Source organism: Bos taurus, chromosome 16 (genome assembly GCF_002263795.3).
Source record: "Bos taurus isolate L1 Dominette 01449 registration number 42190680 breed Hereford chromosome 16, ARS-UCD2.0, whole genome shotgun sequence".
Lineage (NCBI taxonomy): Eukaryota > Metazoa > Chordata > Mammalia > Artiodactyla > Bovidae > Bos > Bos taurus.
Genome location: NC_037343.1, coordinates 40,879,908 through 40,888,538, shown reverse-complemented (window position 1 = coordinate 40,888,538; position 8,631 = coordinate 40,879,908). Strand labels below are relative to the sequence as shown.

At 42.6% G+C, this 8,631-nt stretch overlaps 1 pseudogene; it reads right to left on the bottom strand.

Annotated features, from left to right (window-relative positions):
* Positions 1-5,810: 5,810 nt before the first annotated feature.
* On the bottom strand, positions 5,811-6,670 carry LOC784388 (ribosomal protein L7 pseudogene; annotated as a pseudogene).
* Between the last annotated feature and the right edge of the window lie 1,961 nt (positions 6,671-8,631).

The following is an 8,631-nucleotide window of genomic DNA, read 5'->3' as shown; positions in this document are numbered from 1 at the left end:
TTGATTAAAGTTGGGGTGGGACCCTCTAAGTTCTGTCCACTGGTTTCCTCTTCCTCTCTGTAGAAACTGAGAGCTCTTCGGAATTTAGTTTGAAAACTACTAATTCTGTATAACCCATCATCATATAGGTCCAGTTAAGACCATGCCAGGCTTTTCTTGCTATATCACATGCCCTTCTGAAATAGCATAAGCAGGAAAAGTTCAATTACAGAGGAACAGAACTAAGAAGTAACACCTCCTGAAAGTGAAAGTGTTAGTGGCTCAGTGGTCGACTCTTTGTGACCCTGTGGACTGTAGCCCACCTGGCTCCTCTGTCCATGGAATTCTCCAGGCAAGGATACTGGAGTAGGTTCCCATTCTCTTCTCCAGGATCCCAACCCAGGGATCGAACCTGGGTCTCCTGCATTGCAGGCAGATTCTTTACCATCTGAGCTACCAGGGAAGCCTCAACACATCCTATAAACATGTATTAACTATAGACACACAGTCTTTGTCTCTGTCTCTCACATACACACACATGGTGATATAGACACCTGTGCAAAAAGACAGTAAAGTTATATGAAGTGAAGTGAAGTCGCTAAGTCGTTTCCTACTCTTTGTGACCCCATGGACTGTAGCCTACCAGGCTCCTCTGTTTGTGGGATTTTCCAGGCAAGAGTACTGGAGTGGGTTTCTATGTCCTTCTCTGGGGATATTCCAGACCCAGGGATTGAACCCGGGTCTCCTGCATTGTAGGCAGATGCTTTACCATCTGAGCCACCAGGGAAGTCAAAGTTATGTAGTACAAAGTAATGAACATGCTATATATGCTTATCCAGACATTGCCTGGACACCTTGACTATTAAGGAAATAGGACATGCTATATTCCATGTACTCCTCAAGATTTTTACTAATTCCAGAGCTTATGTTTTCATAGTCATTTCTGATTCAAAACTTCTGTTTAAGTGGAATTAACCAAATTTATGAACTGTTACACTGTCTAGCTGATAATTTCCCTCCTTTGTACTGTGTCACATCAGTTATGGGACTGAGCCCTAAGGCTTAAAAAATAATCCTCTTTGTTTGAAATGTCTTTATTTGATTCTTTTATTAAAACTCCAGAGACAGTTTTATCTTCTAAATGCATCATTTTTATAGTTTGGGCTTTATGGTTTAAATGTTTATTTACTCCTTACTATTTAAACATTTAAAAGATCAGGGTAAGAAGAAGCAGCTTTGACAGGGCCGGTAAAAACTTCAGTGCACTGACATTATTTGAAATTACAAGTGGCTACTACCAGTTCTGGAGAACTCCCAGTGACTTATCAGGACAAATTTTGCATAGTCTTTTCTAAGGAGGGATAGATGATTGAAACTGTTGTGGAGTAGAAGGGAACAAACATAAAAGCATAAAAGAAGGAACTGTAAGAGATGGAGATGCCACCACTGTGAGCTGGTAAGTGAAGTGTGAGAATGCAGTGGGAGAAGGCCAACAGTGAGAGGGTGGTGATAAAAAAGGGGAAGTCATAAGGAAATGGAAAGATTTTTATCTTTGACTTTTCCTGTTCTGTTTCGAGGATGGCTAGATGCCTTTTATTTTCATGCTTGCCAAAATTAGAGATGTGTGTTGGTTTTCTATTGCTGCTATAATGAATTTTCACAAATGTAGTGACTTAACCCAAATATGGGTTTTTATATGGGTTGGAAGTCTGATAGGAGTTTTACTAGGCTGAAATCAAAGTGTCAGCAGAACTCTATTCCTTCTGGAGACCCTAGGAGAGAATCCATTTTCTCACCTTTTCCAGCTTCTAGAGGCTGTTCACATTCATTGGCTTGTGAACCTCTTTCTCTATGTTCAAAACCAGCAATATTGTATCTCTCTGACCATTCTTCCATGGTCTCTCATCTCCACAGTTTATGAAAAATCCTCTGCTTTTAAGAACTTGTGTGATTAAATTAGGCCCACTGGATTAATCCATTATCATCTCTCAAGGCCGCCATTGACTTAATCACAGCTGCAAAATCCCTTTCGCTGTGCAAAGTAACATTTCATTGGGCATTATTTTGCCCACCCCAGGATAATTCCTTCTCTGGCCTACTCTAGTTCTTTAATCAAAAAGGACACTAGTACTAACACTTAATACTAGCCAAATGAATTCTTTTCTTTCTCTGTTTCCTATAAAATTCATTGTTAAGCAATATCTATGTCTCTTCTGTCCTGTCTAAAGATTGTTGTTGTTGTTCACTTGCTAAGTTGTGTCTGACTCTTTGCAACCCCATGGACTGCAGTATGCCAGGCTTTCCTGTCCATCATTATCTCCCAGTGTTGTCTAAAGATGGGAGTCTCTAAATAACTGAATGGTTAGTCCCAGGACTGACTGAATTTCTTGGTGTTTGGAGGGTAGAGTATGAAGCAGGAGTAATTGTGACTAGGAAGCCTTCTGTCAGCACAACCAGATTATTCCAAAAGGAGAATGAGTATTTTGATCACTATCATTTTTTCCTTAGGGAAGATATAGTGGCCTGTAATCTGTCCAGTTATGACACTCTTATCTCATTTTGGGCTTCCCAGGTGATACTAATAGTAAAGAATCCACCTCTCAATTCAGGAGACATAAGAGACACAAGTTCAGTCCCTGGTATCAGAAGGTCCCCTGGAGGAGGGCATGGCAACCCATTCCAGTATTCTTGCCTGGAGAACCCCATAGACAGAGCAGCCTGGGGGTGCTACAGTCCATGGGGTTGCAAAGAGTCGGATACAACTGAGCACGCATGCACACCAAGTATGATTAGTAGTGGAAAGGGGCTTCTAATTGTAAAACTACAAACCTTACATATTGTAAGACCTAAAATTTAAGTGTTGCTTTGACATTTTTTAGCCTCACAGAACCCTAAAGGATGAGGCATGAGTTACCCTGCTCTTGCCAAATCTGCCCCCAGTCTAGCAAGAAAGGCTTTCCACCTGGCTAGTTCTCATAGCAGCCAGACCCGCTTCACCCCACCTAGTCTTAAACCTAATTGGATTCACCTTCCTGCCAGCCCATAGAATTATTCAAACAAGTGAATCACATCCTCCCACAGGAACCAAAGGTCACTGCTTCCCACAGTCCCTGCTGTACTCACTCCTCTGGGCTGTGAGTATATGTTCCCTAATCACCTGTTGCCAACCTCATCTGTCCAGTGTCAGGTGTCAAGTGTTCAGCCATCTTGTACTTTTTAGGGAGGTCAATTCCTCCTTCGCCAACTGAGTGAATAGGGAGTGATCATAACATGTTTCCTTTCCTTGTTGTGAATCTGTTCTCTGGAAAGAGACCCATGAATGCTCCCAGCCTGTAACTAAGAACCATACACAGTGAGATCAGAGGCTCTCGGGACTTTTCTAGGGACTCCAGTAAGAGTGCTAAAATGTGACAGAGGACAGAACATTAGTTGGTTCTCACACAGCTCATTAGTTTCTTTTTGCCGTAACCTTTCAGACACTCACTAAGTTAGTAGACATTGGAACGCGTTGGAGAGACATTGATTCTTGGCAAGACAAAGCCCCATTCCATCTCACTTTCCCAATAAAGTTTTTGATCTTGACTTTTGTATGTGAACTGTGAACTTCCTCATGTTCAAGCTGGTTTTAGAAAAGGCAGAGGAACCAGAGATCAAATTGCCAACATCCGCTGGATCATGGAAAAAGCAAGAGAGTTCCAGAAAAACATCTATTTTTGCTTTATTGACTAAGCCAAAGCCTTTGACTGTGTGGATCACAATAAACTGTGGACAATTCTGAAAGACATGGGAATACCAGACCACCTGACCTGCGTATTGAGAAATCTGTATGCAGGTCAGGAAGCAACAGTTAGAACTGGACATGAAACAATAGACTGGTTCCAAATAGGAAAAGGAGTACATCAAGGCTGTATATTGTCACCCTGTTTATTTAACTTATATGCAGAGTACATCATGAGAAACGCTGGATTGGAAGAAGCACAAGCTGGAATCAAGACTTCGGGGAGAAATATCAATAACCTCAGATATGCAGATGACACCACCCTTATGGCAGAAAGTGAAGAGGAACTAAAAAGCCTCTTGATGAAGGTGAAAGTGGAGAGTGAAAAAGTTGGCTTAAAGCTCAACATTCAGAAAATGAAGATCATGGCATCCGGTCCCATCACTTCATGGGAAATAGATGGGGAAACAGTGGAAACAGTGTCAGACTTTATTTTGGGGGGCTCCAAAATCACTGCAGATGGTGACTGCAGCCATGAAATTAAAAGACGCTTACTCCTTGGAAGGAAAGTTATGACCAACCTAGATAGCATATTCAAAAGCAGAGACATTACTTTGCCAACCTAGATCCGTCTAGTCAAGGCTATGGTTTTTCCTGTGGTCATGTATGGATGTGAGAGTTGGACTGTGAAGAAGGCTGAGCACCGAAGAATTGATGCTTTTGAACTGTGGTGTTGGTTTAGTTCAGTCGCTCAGTTGTGTCTGACTCTTTGCAACCCCATGAATTGCAGCACTCCAGGCCTCCCTGTCCATCACCAACTCCCAGAGTTCACTCAGACTCACATGCATTGAGTCAGTGATGCCATCCAGCCATCTCATCCTCTGTCATCCCCTTCTCCTCCTGCCCCCAATCCCTCCCAGCATCAGAGTCTTTTCCAATGAGTCAACTCTTCGCATGAGGTGGCCAAAGTCCTGGAGTTTCAGCTTTAGCATCATTCCTTCCAAAGAAATCCCAGGGCTGATCTCCTTCAGAATGGACTGGTTGGATCTCCTTGCAGTCCAAGGGACTCTCAAGAGTCTTCTCCAACACCACAGTTCAAAAGCATCAATTCTTCGGTGCTCAGCCTTCCTCACAGTCCAACTCTCACATCCATACATGACTACTGGAAAAACCATAGCCTTGACTAGACGGACCTAGGTTGGCAAAGTAATGTCTCTGCTTTTGAATATGCTATCTAGGTTAGTCATAACTTTGCTTCCAAGGAGTGAAAGTGAAGTCGCTCAGTCGTGTCTGACTCTTCGCGATCCCATGGACTGCAGCCTATCTGGCTCCTCTGTCCATGGGATTTTCCAGGCAAGAGTGCTGGAGTGGATTGCCATTTCCTTCTCCAGGGGATCTTCCCAACCCAGGAATCTTACCCAGTCTCCTGCATTGCAGGCAGATGCTTTACCGTCTGAGCCACCAGGGAAGCTCTTAAGCATCTTTTAATTTCAAGGCTGCAATCACCATCTGCAGTGATTTTGGAGCCCCCCAAAATAAAGTCTGACACTGTTTCCACTGTTTCCCCATCTATTTCCCATGAAGTGATGGGACCGGATGCCATGATCTTCATTTTTTGAATGTTGAGCTTTAAGCCAACTTTTTCACTCTCCACTTCCACTTTCATCAAGAGGCTTTTGAGTTCCTCTTCACTTTCTGCCATAAGGGTGGTGTCATCTGCATATCTGAGGTTATTGATATTTCTCCCCGAAGTCTTGATTCCAGCTTGTGCTTCTTCCAATCCAGCGTTTCTCATGATGTACTCTGCATATAAGTTAAATAAACAGGGTGACAATATTCAGACTTGATGTACTCCTTTTCCTATTTGGGGCCAGTCTGTTGTTCTACGTCCAGTTCTAACTGTTGCTTCCTGACCTGCATATAGGTTTCTCAAGAGGCAGGTCAGGTGGTCTGGTATTCCCATGTCTTTCAGAATTGTCCACAGTTTATTGTGATCCACACAGTCAAAGGCTTTGGCTTAGTCAATAAAGCAAAAATAGATGTTTTTCTGGAACTCTCTTGCTTTTTCGATGATCCAGTGGATATTCGCAATTTGATCTCTGGTTCCTCTGCCTTTTCTTTTCTTTTCTTTTTTTTTTTTTTGTTTCGATTGTTTATTAACCAGATTACAATAATAATCCTGGTAGATACCTTAGTTCATCCTTCTAATAAGCCTGTTGATCTGGTCTTCCCTGTTGCCAGCATCTCCACCTTCTACAAAATGGGTGGTCTTTTTCTTCATTCCACCTCCTGGAGAAGACAATTTAAAGGGCCACAGGAAGTTGTTTGCTTCTTTGAAACGTTTTCCAACGGTATAGATCTCATGAATCAGATCCTCCATGCAGATGATTCCATATTTCCCAAGAGATCGAGCAATCAATGTGTTGTCTGTCAGGGCAATTCGCTTTTTGTTGATTTTGCCGTAACCACGCTTGTAAATCAATTCATTTACAGACTTCAGATTTGGGTACCCCCATGCAATGTATGGCTCCACAATTCTCAGCATGTTAATTGATGCCTTGTTGAGCTTCACAAGGGTGCCGTTGAAGATCTGCCGGAGGCGAAGGAGCTGCAGCACCTTTCGAACCTTTGGGCTCACACCATTGATACCTCTGATCCTGATGACAAACGCCAATTTGGGTTCCGCGGGTACATAGAAGTCACCGGCTTTTCGTGCCTTCCTAGCCATTCGAATTTCAGTTCTGTACATCTGCCTGTATTCCTTGTGGTAATGCTTAGCTTTTTCATAGATAAGCTTCCTCCTTGCCTTTCGAAGCATCTTTTGGGCAAACTTCTTTCTCAGTCGCTTGATCTTAAGCTCTGCGAAATTCTTCCGCTTTTTCTTAAGGGTTTCTGGCACAGCAGGAACCTTCTTTTTCTTCTCTTCTGCACCCTCCATGGTTCCAGCCGGGAAAGAGCTCCTCTGCCTTTTCTAAAACCAGCTTAAACATCAGGAAGTTCATGGTTCACATATTGCTGAAGCCTGGCTTGGAGAATTTTAAGCATTACTTTACTAGCATGTGAGATGAGTGCAATTGTGCGGTAGTTTGAGCATCCTTTGGCATTGCCTTTCTTTAGGATTGGAATGAAAACTGACCTTTTCCAGTCCTGTGGCCACTGCTGAGTTTTCCAAATTTGCTGGCATATTGAGTGCAGCACTTTCACAGCATCATCTTTCAGGATTTGAAATAGCTCCACTGGAATTCCATCACCTCCACTAGCTTTGTTTGTAGTGATGCTTCCTAAGGCCTGCTTGACTCCACATTCCAGGATGTCTGGCTCTAGGTGAGTGTTCACACCATCGTGGTTATCTGGGTCATGACGATCTTTTTTGTACAGTTCTTCTGTGTATTCTTGCCATCTCTTCTTAATATCTTCTGCTTCTGTTAGGTCCATACCATTTCTGTCCTTTATCGAGCCCATCTTTGTATGAAATGTTACCTTGGTATCTCTAATTTTCTTGAAGAGATCTCTAGTCTTTCCCATTCTGTTGTTTTCCTCTATTTCTTTGCATTGATCACTGAGGAAGGCTTTCTTATCTCTTCTTGCTATTCTTTGGCACTCTGCATTCAGATGCTTATATCTTTGCTTTTCTCCTTTGCTTTTCTCTTCTCTTCTTTTCATAGCTATTTGTAAGGCCACCCCAGACAGCCATTTTTCTTTTTTGCATTTCTTTTCCGTGGGGATGGTCTTGATCCGTGTACAATGTACAATGTCACGAACCTCATTCCATAGTTCATCAGGCACTCTGTCTATCAGATCTAGGCCCTTAAATCTATTTCTCACTTCCACTGTATAATCATAAGGGATTTGATTTAGGTCATACCTGAATGGTCTAGTGGTTTTCCCTATTTCCTTTAAGTCTGAATTTGGCAATAAGGAGTTCATGATCTGAGCCACAGTCAGCTCCTGGTCTTGTTTTTGCTGACTGTATATAGCTTCTCCATCTTTGGCTGCAAACAATATAATCAATCTGATTTTGGTGTTGACCATCTGGTGATGTCCATGTACAGAGTCTTCTCTTGTGTTGTTGGAAGAGGGTGTTTGCTATGACCAGTGCATTCTCTTGGCAGAACTCTATTAGCCTTTGCCCTGCTTTGTTCTGTATCCAAGGCCAAATTTGCCTGTTATTCCAGGTGTTTCTTGGCTTCCTACTTTTGCATTCCAGTCCCCTATAATGAAAAGGACATCTATTTGGGGTGTTAGTTCTAAAAGGTCTTGTAGGTCTTCATAGAACCATTCAACTTCAGCTTCTTCAGTGTTACTGGTTGGGTCATAGACTTGGATTACTGTGATATTGAATGGTTTGCCTTGGAAACGAACAGAGATCATTCTGTCATTTTTGAGATTGCATCCAAGTACTGCATTTTGGACTCTTTTGTTGACCATGCTGGCTACTCCATTTCTTCTGAGGGATTCCTGTGCACAGTAGTAGATATAATGGTCATTTGAGTTAAATTCACCCATTCCAGTCCATTTTAGTTCACTGATTCCTAGAATGTCAATGTTCAGTCTTGCCATTTCCTGTTTGCCCACTTCCATTTTGCCTTGATTCATGGACCTGACATTCCAGGTTCCTATGCAATATTGCTCTTTACAGCATTGGACCGTGCTTCTATCACCAGTCACATCCACAAATGGGTATTGTTTTTGCTTTGGCTCTATCCCTTCATTCTTTCTGGAGTTATTTCTCCACTGATCTCCAGTAGCATATTGGCACCTACCGACCTGGGAAGTTCCTCTTTCAGTATCCTATCATTTTGCCTTTTCATACTGTTCATGGGGTTCTCAAGGCAAGAATACTGAAGTGGTTTGCCATTCCCTTCTCCAGTGGACCACATTCTGTCAGACCTCTCCACCATGACCCACTCATCTTGGGTGGCCCCACAGGGCAT